The sequence below is a fragment of the Syngnathus leptorhynchus genome, chromosome 15 (genome assembly GCF_054491065.1).
Source record: "Syngnathus leptorhynchus isolate UIUO chromosome 15, UIUO_Slep, whole genome shotgun sequence".
Taxonomy (NCBI): Eukaryota; Metazoa; Chordata; class Actinopteri; order Syngnathiformes; family Syngnathidae; genus Syngnathus; species Syngnathus leptorhynchus.
Window position 1 is genome coordinate 8,121,313 of NC_141209.1, and position 10,515 is coordinate 8,131,827.

At 39.1% G+C, this 10,515-nt stretch overlaps 1 long non-coding RNA gene across 3 annotated transcripts; it reads right to left on the reverse strand.

Annotated features, from left to right (window-relative positions):
* Positions 1-245: 245 nt before the first annotated feature.
* On the reverse strand, positions 246-7,176 carry LOC147045492 (uncharacterized). 3 transcript variants are annotated; one of them, XR_015068388.1, is made up of 4 exons: positions 6,390-7,176; positions 2,925-3,059; positions 2,454-2,603; positions 246-2,368 (listed from the first exon to the last, which is right to left on the reverse strand). It is a non-coding gene; the product is annotated as an uncharacterized LOC147045492 (long non-coding RNA). The 3 variants fall into 3 exon arrangements; XR_015068389.1 differs by lacking the exon at positions 6,390-7,176 and adding an exon at positions 4,089-5,775; XR_015068387.1 differs by lacking the exon at positions 6,390-7,176 and having other exon boundaries at positions 2,925-5,775.
* Positions 7,177-10,515: the final 3,339 nt, after the last annotated feature.

A 10,515-nucleotide genomic window follows, 5' to 3' on the forward strand; every position in this document is an offset into this window, starting at 1 on the left:
ACCATAGATTTGGTTACCTATTTAGGGCCAGCTCAGTGAAAAAGATGTCTCCTTTCAAAAGGTTTCCTGCCTCAAATGGAATTAAATTTTCTACACTGAGAAGTGCCCATTCACATGTAAGCCCCAAGAGAAGCAAAAACATTCACACACACTCAACACGTGATTGGACATCAGTAAAGAAGGATTAATGAGCCCAAAATACAACCAAAAATCTTTATAAAGTAAGTTTCACTTTGCTTCTAACATTTTAGACAATTCATACAACTTTGTTATAATTCACAATACCTCCAATCTATTACAATATGCAACTATTTGCCAGTGGAAATTATGTTTGCTCTTCTAAATTGTATTTTCTTCTCTAAATATTGCCGGTGCTAATCGTTATTTACTCAATGCTCGTTTGGTTTCAAAGGACAACGTACTGTAACTCAAGTTCATAGCCGGAACACGTTTCTATTGAATTGTGTTTCTGGCAGGATGCAGCACAACCACCCTGGAGCAATGTCCGACGAAAAAAAAAAAAAAAAAGCAATGAGATTAGGATTCTGTGACATCATCACCCAAACAGTGTTTCATGGCTGAGGGTTTGAATGGGACACATGAAAGGCTTTTTAACAGAATTTTCTTATTTTAAGTAACTTAAGATAAAACCTCTCACTTGTACTATTGGTTCAGTAAAATAGCTGTTTGGAAAAGTCTGTTTGCGGTTATGACAAACCGAGGAAACCTCGAGGCAGTTTGATGTATTCTCTTCTCACCTCCTTCCAGGTTCGTCATATGTGACAAATCATATGCTCAGAGAAGGCCTGTTGAGCACTTTACTCCATCCATAAATTTCAGTTAAGGTTCTTTGGTTGTCGTCACATTTCTTCCTCTTGCATGTCACCTTTCTGTGGTGGCATCATAAAAAAGTAAATAAAAAAAAATGCTCCTGAGATATGCTGAAGTCTTGTTAAGAGTGGCAAAATTCCAGGTCCTTGTCAGGTTTATAATCGTTTTGAATTTTTCATTTTCACTTTGCTTGGTAGCAGCAACAGCAGCAAACCTCCAAGTCCCGGAGCCCCTGATTGGACTCGCTTAGTCGTTGGAATAATAAACTTGGGGCTTCTGGTCGACTTAATCGCACATTTAATCTCCGTTCTCAAGACCAGAACTGGTTTAGAAGTTCCCAACTGTCCTTTAATGTCCTTTAAGTGGCCTAGTCGGATAATCTTGAGCAGAAGAATTTGTCAGCTATTCCAAGTATATTTAAGCAACGTGTACTAACAGTTGGGCTGCTTGTTGATGATTCAGCCGATGTGGAGGTAATTTGTTTGGCTACTGAAGCTCGTACACAAGTAGGATTGTCTACAATCGCATGTGAGGAAGCTGTTAAAGATAAGGCTACTACTTTATATAATCCAAATGGACAGCCATACATGGTTTGTTTACAAGCTCCCATTAATCAAGTTACTAACTTGTACTTTTTCACATGTCTCTGTGAAGCGCCCCTTTACATGCATTGGGTGCAAATCTTTGGGCAAATTATATACGCCATTGCAATGGTCATTGACAATTAAAGAAAAAAAAAAAAAAAGATTTTTTTTTTTGCACAAAGGGGATCTGTCTTGGCTTTAATGTTTTTTTTAATCAAACCAGGATTATGCAGTATGTCAACACCATAATTGACACAGCTATGATGGTTCTTGCAATTATTTTATACAGCTCAAAAATCACGACCGGTTTGATCGGAATCGATTACAGTGAATATAGTCAAGGTTCGTCATTCACAAATTCCAAATTTCACAGATTTCTAATGGAGATTTGCTGGTGGAAAAGAAAATCATCCAATTGCTGTTTTTTGTGCTTAACCCAATGCAATGACAATTAAGCGTTGTTGCAATCTGCAATGAATTGTTGAAGTGGGTTAAGGACCTTCATTTAGATAAAAGTTGTAATTTATTGCCATCTGTAGGCAATTACAGCTCGGTATAATACTTATTAGGAGGGTATCATATATGCACAGATTTTTAGATATTTGCTCCAGGGCCCAGTCCCGATACTTCACAAATAGCGAATTGCATTAGATTGGATTAGATTAGCGCAAAAATTCTTAAAATGTAGACGATAGATAGGCTCCCTCTAGTGGTATGTAAATGAATCACTGCCCAAGTACAGCTCAGTTGTGTTTAACTTTTAAGTTCAATACATTTGAATTTCATTTTTTAAAAACTGTCTGTTTTTAAACATTTATTGAGGTACAATTTAATTTTAATGTGCTATGCAGTTTTTGACCAAATAAAATTTGATTGAGCAGACCACAGTAGGACTTGGATGGTTTTGTGTCAGTTGATCCTCTGGTTGCCAGTTAACAGGCGAGACTTCCTGGCTGAAAGAGAAAAATGTAATAGAGTGCATTATGTATTGCAAACGGCAGTGCTAGTTGTAAGCAATGTTCAGTTCTGATGACTCACATCAATAAAGTCTTGCGTCGGGGACCTTTATCCACAACCTCATCATATCTTGGTGAGTTCTTTTTTGGCTCCTGTGCCATCTTTCCACAAAGTTTTAATGAGGCCAGGGGAATGAAATGTTACAAGAGCCGTTTCACTGTGTGCAGGCACCTGGAAGAAGTGAATGATTGTCGAGGACTGTTCATTTTTATTCGGCTCCCTCCAAATGAAATCCTTTGTAATTTTTATTCATGGAGGATCTAGTATATAATTTTTTTAAAGTAAATGTATTTGACTTGTGATCTTGACGCATAGCAGCCTTCTCGCGAAAATACTGAAAAGGCTTAAAAAAGTCAACTTAAAGCCGTTTGAATCCAAAGTGTTAATCTTCTTGCGGTTTTGTTCCATTCATATCATGTTTGTTTACTCAATGATCAATCGGTTGCAAGAGCAGTAGTCAACGACAAATTATGTGCGAGCACGAGCGCTTACCACGCCGCACTCGTTCTCAGCTGGTTTTGATGCAGGGATGGGATCACGGGACAACTCTTGGACGCCAGTGAAAGGGCTGTGGACTGTGGCGGTCTGCTGCAATCTTCTGTGTCTGGGAACACGCTCCAGTGTCCTCTGCAAAACAAAAGCGGCCCTAGCATGCAGCAATAAGTTGGTCCGACCTCACGTCTTGCATCGCAGTGGGCTCACGGCGCCTGTCGGCTGAGGCCAAGACGCCGTTTCTCCACCAGATGTATTTGTAAGATTTGGTAGTGCAACAACTTCAAAGTCCCACTTGATTGTTTTTGATTGTACGATTATTCAATGCTGAGGTCTTTTTCTAGTATTTCTGGAGGGAAAAGATATTATCATTCAACCACACTTATTTAATTGCAGCAATTGGAGCCACTCTAATTGGGCCTGGCCTTTCATCTGTAATGGTAATGATTATGAGATTGTTGCTAAGCAGTCTAGTCTGATGAGTAAGCGGGATCACATCACTGCATTAGCTTCGGGTTTGTTCATTTTGAATATGAAGCACCGAGCGCAATTACATATGCATATTCAAAAGATTTTTTTTTATTACCCGGATATATTTTTTGCATGTACTCCAGTTGTTCATCACAATGTTTGCCACTGATCTGATCTCTGTAATGGAGGTCTTGAATAAGTAAACAGTGGAGGCCTGCATACAATGTCAACAGGCTTTGTCAGACATTTAAAGAGCATCTAATCGTGTTGATTTAAGCAATTAAACATGAAGTTGCCCTCTGCAAACGCTGACTGACTGTATCGTCTTAACGATTATCCGCAGAGCCTTATCCTCAAAGCATTTTCCATGGGCCGATAAAGGGGATTTTTCAGTCATTACGTGGTTAAATGTGTAGCTATTTAGGAGGAAAAAAAAAAGATTTGAGAGAGGTTAGGTGTATTTTAACTTATTTTGGTGACTGCGGTCTACAAATGCTATCAGGGTGCTCTTACTGTATGTTAAACAAAGTCATTTATCCTGAAATGGAACCTCGTTGCTGTTGGTGTAAAGAATGCAAGTACAAGCAGCCCGTCATTTGACCCACAAAATTGTTAGTGAGGTCTGGAAATGAGTAGCTATTTTAAAAGTTGTTCAATGTCAGATTTATGCATTTCTGATCAAGTTGAAGTTACCTTATAATTATGTCAAGCTCAATGACAATGGTTGTGTGTCGTGTCCACCCCGCAACAGAAAGACAGTTTTCCTTTAAGACTACATTTCTTTGCCCTGATCACGTCCAACACGACGGAGATATCCAGCATGAGATGCCATCCAATGATGTGGACTGTGCCCACTATAGGAGCTGTTTTGACAAGGATTATCTCTTTCATCACAATGTAATTTATAACAACCCCCAGCCTCGGCAGACCTCATATCTCTCCTAAAGAACTCTGCTTACAAATATGAGAGTAATGCTGGTAGTTTGGTTTCTCACCTTCTCCTGAGTAGGAGGAGCAAAAACAACCTCAAACATTAAAACATCTCGTTATCTTCGACCCATATTGCAGGCTGACTCTTGCACAGGAGGCCGGGTTATGAGCGTCTCACCTGCATAGTGATGCTGAGGAATGGGTCCTCATGTGTAAAAATAACACGTAGCACATGCAACTTAGATGGATCTAAATGGAAGTCACATTTCTTTTAGAACGCTTAACTTTCAATCACCCTGTAATTGGATTTGAGGTTACAACATTTCGTGAATTTTTTTCAAGGTCTACTGCGTCGATAGTCGAGATCAGACCATGCTTGCACTTTCAAAATAAAATCCCAAACAAATTTCATTACTGTAAATCAGGGGTCAAACTTATTTTTGTCGTGAGCTGCATTGTTTCCTTCAACGGGTCATTAAAATTGTCAAACCCAAATATCGGCTACACAACAATAACTAGTTTTCAAAACAGAAACTAATAAGAACTGTTCAAATATTTAAAAAAATATGAATGATAATTAAAATTGCCAGCTATATCTCTATTTTTTAAAAGTGAAAACAATGTTATTTTAGTATTTTCATGAATTTGATACACAATTTGTCTTTGCGGGCCACATAAAATGATGTGTCGGGCCGTATCTGGCCCCCGGGCCTTGAGTTTGATACCTGTACTGTAAATGAATGAAGATAGAAATGTTGTCCTTCAATGTCTTAATACATATTCATCCTAAAAGCCCTCCATGTGAACATACACAAGAAAAGACTGAAATCATCACCCAAAATTTGCATGAAAAGCAAGGCAACAGGGGAAAAAAAAAAAAAAACCAAGATTGCGGCTGAATAGCATTTTCCTCCGATTACTTTTGTGAATGCTTAAGTACTTCCAAAAAGCCACCCACATTTCCCCGCGTCGGGAGAAACCAGTCCTAAAGTGGCACCTATTTATGGATTTTGCAACTGCCAGAGAGACATTCCAGCAACGGTGAAAAAAAAATGGAGTGGGGCTCATCCATCATCCTAAAGCCATTGGCTTGAAAACAGAAGTAGCGAGGTTATGATTTGCGAGAACGCTTAGCTCGGATTGGTCCCCCACTTTCGACTTCCTTCAAGTCAAGCCCTCCCTCTTTACAATACAGCAAAACGCTAACATCATAGTTTGAGTATGACCTTCATCGGTGCAGAATGTGCGTGCAGAGATGACAAAGTGTTACGCTGACGTCATGAACTTTTCTTCACCTGTACAGGCTGCTGCAAAGACAGATGCAGCTGGTGGCCGCTGTCAGACCTGCATTTCTACCAATTAACTCTTCCTCTTACTGCTTTTGTCAAGTATGCAAACAGTTGTGCTATCGGTGTGAAAATCAGGTAAATAGTCATCATGGCCATGCCCATTCAACACGATCAAAAGCCAAACAAGGAGAGGACGCTCCCTCATGTTGTGAGGATGAGCTTTGCGTGATATCTGCTCAGCTTGTTATTTACAAAGAAATCATAAGGCGCTGAATATGAATTGCTGACTCGGGCCGGCTAAGCCAAAGGTGGACCCCACTTTGGCCTCCCACCAAATATTTTTATATTTTATAAAGATTAAAATAAATATTAAAATGCTTTACCAGTAAAATTGTGACAATGTGCCAACCGGTAGATAACACACATGGCTCAGCAGTCAAGTTTTGAATCAGGCAGTAGTCAGTAGTTTTTGTTCTGTTGATGTCCCCACACTCAGATGGGTCACCGGGGGCGCCGCCCCTTTGGCATTAGGAGCAGTGATGTCGTAACGTAATCCCTCCATGACCTCTCAAACCAAAAATGAATGAAACTTTTACATGTTGGATCTGGCCTTGAAAATAACACAAAAAAATGACATGTGTAACCATGAACTTCCTTCCATTGCAGCATAAAAGGTGGCAAGAATATATAACACCGGACAAGTGGCATTCAGAACTAGCATGAAACAATTACCACAAAAAATATTGAATTGTCACAAGGGACGTCCACATTGTACCTTTGTATTCTTCGTCTGTGTCGTCAGCCTGATCACTCGCAGAATTTTCAACTGCCTTTTTACAGCTTCATTTCATATCTATGAAAATAAAAAAAAGGACTTCTGAAGTCTTCTGAATCTCTCCTCTGGCGCTGTCAACTTTCTTTTCTCTTTCAACCTTCTCATTTGGCTCTGTACCAGTGTTTGCCTTATTGGTATTTTTCTTGATGGTGATGAAATGGGACATAATGTTCTTTTTTTTTTAAATCGTCTATGATGTGTATGATTTTGAATCGTAGACAAATTGCAACAGGGAGGAATATCCAAACAAACATTTTGTCGTAGACTTGTTTGGTCTTGTGAGATGAGTTTAATTCAAGTTTGCTAGAAGTGAGTTGAATATACACATCTGACAAAAGCCCAAGTCAAATTGGTCCAGAACTATGATTACTCATTTGATATAAATATTTGATATAATAAACCCGTCGAATGACCTGTATGTGGCTTAAATCTAGCATTAGGCAACTCCAGCAGTCACTACTCACTTTTGATAAAAACTATGAAGACCTCCATGCTGACCACGGAAGCTGTGCTTGAAAAGTGCGGGTAACAACATCCACACACACACATAGGAGGTTTGGCACGGAATGAGTGCTCGTTGCACTATTGCCTCTGAACTTTCCAAGAGTTTAAAATAAGGGATCACTGACCACTGACATCCACTGAGACAGCAGGACAAAGCAGACAGTTGTTATTCATGTCAAAGTTGCAGCGAGATAAAAGTTCTGCAGAAATGCACAGACGGTATTTCAACCGTGTGGCAAGCATGGTACATTAAATTTGTCTGAATGCAAATATGTATGCAGCCATACTCTGTCATAATGATTGTAAACACTTACAGAAAAGAGTTGATAAATAAATAAATAGCCTCTTCAAAAGAAATAAAATAAAGCAACAATAAAGCTGTAAAGTTAAATTTTTGAGTTTATGGAAATTTGAATAAGACATTTTGTCTTGTTTTCTAAATACGAAAATGCTGCTCAATGCTTATCATATGTCTGAAAAATCCAAGTTGGACATTTTGGATCATTATGAAATTTCTGTACTTTCTGAGTATCATGTTCTGGGAAGCGGCAGGCAAAAATTATGTAGCCACAAATTTAATCTGCAATGAAAAAAGCAAGACAATGTCAATGCACACTGTCTAAATGTGTGGTTTTTTGGGTTTTTTTTTTTGGAGGGGACCAAGGCAAAATATTCCGAATGTGGGTCAGTATGAGCTTAGGCTGCTGCATGGACAGCAGCAGGGTCCCTTTCCAGCAGTTCACAGCTTTAACAAGTGTGATTAGGAGTGACCTGGGGAAATGGTTTAATGACTGCTGCTCGACTGTGCTTCGACGCTGAGTGGGTGGGTGGTCTGACGTGACTGGGAAGGGACAGTACTCTCATGTGCTGCCTCCTAAATGGATGTTTCAACAGAACAACAAACACTTTTCTTTTCACCATCCCAGGGAGGCACCAGAATGGGTCCAATTGTATATTTTTACACTGATCCTAAATCGTTGTGGTGAGGTGAGTCCGGTGATTTACTACAGATAATATTTACAATCCCAATACTCTGCTTACATGTACAGTATGTTAACTCTTTGTATGCTTCAATTTAAACGGTGTCAGAATTAGTGATTTACATTTCAAATTTATTGACTACTTGTGAATTTTTCCCCAAGGGCACTTGAACCACAGTCCTCTGAAGATACTGCAGCAACTGTTTCTGAGACACGCTCCTAATAACCATCGCAGACTTTTATAGCTGGCCCGGCGCCACATCTCTCTTCTCAGCTTCGCTGCTTAAGAAGGCCGCCTCTGAAGCCAGTGTCCGAGTGTCACTTGTTTCATCTGCAATTAATCAACCATCATAGGTTTGTTGGGTTTACCCCCTCCGTCCCCCTGCTGCCAGGTTTATGGTCAAACACAGAGCCGACGCCAGGCTTTAAGAGACTTCTGCCACTCAATGGGCTTTTCAAGTTTTGACCCTCCCCTAACACTCTATAAATACAGTAGATGAGTGAGCAAAAAAAAACAAAAAAAAACACGGTATAATTAAAAAAAAAAAAGAGAAAATGAACTTTAATCTCTTGAGGTTTTTTAATGACACTAAAAAACCATGCTGTGATTACATCTACACAATTTATATAATAACATGACTTACTTACACTATATGAAATTAAGATTATGTTAGCCTTTTAATAATCCCCAACCAACACTTCTGCTATGTTACCTGGCTACACTGTAGAATACAAAAATAAAATCCAACAACCATATGAACAAAATGTTTTCCCCTGTGGGAGTAGTCCCCACCTCCCACACACACACACACACACACACACACACACACACACACACACACACACACACACACACACACACACACACACACACACACACACACACACACACACACACACACACACACACACGCACGCACGCACACACACACACACACACACACACACACTGCATACCACTGGTATACTGCATCTGCTTTTTTTCCAATAACATTTTGCATAATAGTACAAGAAGGCTGCTTATAACATTGAAAATATGTCACAATCAAATTATGTAACATCTGAGGTTCACTAAAGAATAGAAAAAAAACTGATCTTATTGTCAAAAAGACACTCAAGTCTATGTGTATTTTCTGAGAAAACTTTTTTTTTTTTTTTGAGAATTTCATCCTTCTTTTTCCATCTGCTTTTAAACCAAAGCAATGTTAATTTGTTTTCACTTCCTTAATGGGAAAATATTCCCCTAATTACAGTAAACACAAAGTTGCTATTTCATATGGAATCATTCACATTTGATGCCCGGCTCTGATAAGACACTTTTGAAGTTTCTGTGTATATATGTTGTAAGCTGTTTCTTTGAGTCAGTTCAACAACCAAAATGTTCACCCATGGGAATGGCGAGCACAGTGGGCAACATTTGGATTCTGGGCCAGAAAAGACCAAACATCTTTTCCTGGTGGCTAAAATTAGCAACATAATGAGGTAGTGGCTTCCTTTTCTCGAAACTAATACCCAGTTCCTGTGTGCAAGAGAGTGACGTAGACTCACGGTGGAGATATGCACACAAATCTCAAAGAAATATTCAATGGCATTTTTTTTTTATATTAGCACCTTAGATCATCAAAAATAGCAAGTATGCCTTTTCATAACCCTGCCAAAACATGATTCCACAAAAAGAAAACATTGATAACTGTATATCTCTGCCAATGGAAGCTTCAATTTCCTGCTACGTTTCTTTCGCCAACTTTTTTTTATGAGAGGTCTTGAATTGCAGGGGAGAGTAGAACAGACATGCTTAAGTCGACTTGGCTTCATTATTAAACCCACAGGTCACCTTTAATTGTATGCGCATTAATCGGTTTTATTTCAACTAATGAGTCCTGCCATAAATTTAACTGAAGGTGAGGAATTTTTATGACCTTCAGAAACTTTTGATCAGGTGCTGAAGCTGTTGGGGGTAAAATGACTTGGAGAATCTTTTACGGTGGACATACAGTATAAAATTACACGATGGCTTGATGTGCTACTCTCATTAGGAATTCTCCTTATCTCATTTCTTTTAAGTAGGCTGCTTTCAAACTTACCATGGACATATTTTCTTTCTTTCTCTATGACCTTTTGCCCACACAAGAAATTATTTGTTGATTTCACACTTATTTGCCTTTTTTCACAGATATTCATCCAGTCCATAGTTGGAATTTGTGTGAATATTCTTTATACCCACCAACTCATAATCTGTATTGCCTTTTTACATGTCGAGCATGTGATATTCCTCCATGTTGCACCTCACTTGGAAGCCGAACCTGACTACTGAGAACCCGACATATTGTGAAGAGAAATCCCACAAACTGTACCTAAGTTCAGACAATGGTATTGCCTCTGACAGCTGTTTCCTTTTGTGTAACCACACACAGCTGCCATTTTCTAAGAGAGGGCATCTCGGTGTTGTGGACGGGTCAGGAGAAAAAAATAATAATGCATGAGGCTTTAATAGTGACTAAGAATGGACCACCTAGATTCAATCTTTTAACATGCAATGGTTCTGAGTCACCAGATTTGTCAAACTTCTCCACAAGATTTAC